The sequence below is a fragment of the Mandrillus leucophaeus genome, unplaced genomic scaffold (assembly GCF_000951045.1).
Source record: "Mandrillus leucophaeus isolate KB7577 unplaced genomic scaffold, Mleu.le_1.0 Scaffold1395, whole genome shotgun sequence".
In the NCBI taxonomy this organism is placed as follows: domain Eukaryota; kingdom Metazoa; phylum Chordata; class Mammalia; order Primates; family Cercopithecidae; genus Mandrillus; species Mandrillus leucophaeus.
Window position 1 is genome coordinate 175,318 of NW_012101360.1, and position 2,122 is coordinate 177,439.

General features: G+C 45.9%; 1 protein-coding gene across 3 annotated transcripts in view; it reads right to left on the reverse strand.

Annotated features, from left to right (window-relative positions):
* SNUPN (snurportin 1) overlaps window positions 1-2,122 on the reverse strand; it is a 43,004-nt gene that overhangs the window by 38,620 nt on the left and 2,262 nt on the right. The window contains exon 1 of one of the 3 annotated variants that reach the window (XM_011973704.1): window positions 620-766. The exons of the other annotated variants lie outside the window; for them this stretch is intronic. The gene's annotated coding sequence lies outside the window, so the exon portion shown is untranslated. Of the gene's footprint in view, window positions 1-619; window positions 767-2,122 lie in introns of those variants that run through there. 3 annotated transcript variants of the gene reach the window in all.

The following is a 2,122-nucleotide window of genomic DNA, read 5'->3' on the forward strand; positions in this document are numbered from 1 at the left end:
ACAAAAAACTAGCCGGGCGAGGTGGCGGGCGCCTATAGTCCCAGCTACTCGGGAGGCTGAGGCAGGAGAATGGCGTAAACCCGGGAGGCGGAGCTTGCATTGAGCTGAGATCCGGCCACTGCGCTCCAGCCCGGGCGACAGAGCGAGACTCCGTCTCAAACAAACAAACAAACAAAAAAACCCAAAAATACAAAAATTAGCTGGACGTGGTGGCAGGCACCTGTAATCCCAGCTACTCGGGAGGCTGAGGTAGGAGATTCGCTTGAACCTGGGAGGCGGAGGTTTCAGTGAGCCGAGATCGTGCCACTGCACTCCACCGTGGGCGACAGAGCAAGACTTCAAAAGAAAAAAGAAACTCTAGCCAGGCATGGTGGCTCATGCCTGTAATTCCAGCACTTTGGGAGGCCAAGACAGGAGAATCACTTGAGGCCAGGAGTTCAAGACCAACCTGGACAATGTAGTGAGGCTATGTCTCTACTTTTTAAATAAAAAAGTAAAAAATTATTTTAAATTATATTTTATTTTTAAAAAATCTGGCTGTTACTTCCTCATAGTCTAGTTTTGTTTTGTTTTTAGGTGGGCAGAAAGAAGGTTTCAGGGTTACTTATGTGGGACTCACTTGGAAAAGAGCTAGGATGTGGAGGGCTGCTTAACAAGTAACGCCAATGCGCTAGTAGTGTGAAGAACTTACATAAAGTACATTAGGGAAACAAGACAAGTAGATGTCATTTTGAAAACAGACTTCCCACTTCAGGTGGACCCTAAAGAATGGGAGTGGGGAGAAAGGTGAATTCACACTTTATTCACACTCCTGTGAGCCTTAGACTATAAGAAAACAGGAACATTTGGGAGAAATCTGACTCGCACTGCTGGGCTGGCCCAACCCTCTGGTTCTAGTGTAAACCAGAGGGCACCTCCAGTGCTTAACCTCCATCCCAGGCCAGGTCCAGTGCTCTCAGCACCAAAATCAACAGGTTCATTCCAGAGCGTCTACAGTGAAAAATACAACTCCATAGCCCTCTACTTGGCCAGTGAGTTACTTTCCATTGCCCAAGTGAAGTCAGATCTTTTTCTTCATTTGAAACATTAGATTTTGTTTAATTAATTAATTTTTTTGAGATGGAGTCTCGCTCTGTTGCCCAGGCTGAAGTGCAGTGGTACGATCTCGGCTCACTGCAAGCTCTGCCTCCCGGGTTCATGCCATTCTCCTGCCTCAGCCTCCCGAGTAGCTGGCACTACAGGCGCCTGCCACCACACAAGGCTAATTTTTTTGTATTTTTAGTAGAGACAAGGTTTCACCGTGTTAGCCACGATGGTCTCGATCTTCTGATCTCGTGATCCGTCCGCCTTGGCCTCCCAAAGTGCTGGGATTACAGGCGTGAGCCACTGTGCCTGGTCGATTTTGTTTAATTTAAAAGGAACTTAAAAATTGTGGTTTGCCAGGTGCAGTTGTGCTTGCCTTTAGTCCCAGCTACTCTGGAGGCTGAGGCAGGAGGTACGCTTGAGCCCAGGAGTTTGAAGCCAACCTGAGCAATATAGCAAGACCCTGTCTGTAAAATGAAAAAAAAAAAAAACTGTGGCTAAATTCACATATCATGAAATTCGTCATCTTAACCATTTTTAGGTGTACAGTTCTGTAAACTTAAGTATGTTCAACACTGCTGTGCAGAACTCTCCAGAACTCTTTTTATCTTGAATAACTGAAACTCTATAACCTTTAAACATAAAAGAAATTTTTTTTTTTTTGAGACAGAGTTTCGCTCTTGTTACCCAGGCTGGAGTGCGACCGCACCATTTCGGCTAACTGCAAGTCCCGCCTCCTGGGTTCATGCCATTCTCCTGCCTCAGCCTCCCTGGTAGCTGGGATTACAGGCGTGCACTGCCACGCCTGGCTAATTTTGTACTTTTTTTTTTTTTTCAGTAGAGATGAGGTTTCTCCATGTTGGTCAGGCTGGTCTCGAACTCCTGACCTCAGGTGATCTGCCTGCCTAGGCCTCCGAAAGTGCTGGGATTACAGGCGTGAGACGCCGCGCCCCGCCATAAAAGGAACTTTTTAGTAGATAAGATTAGCCTATTATCAGTGTGAATTTAAGATGTGTCTTTTTTTTTTTTTTTTTTTTTT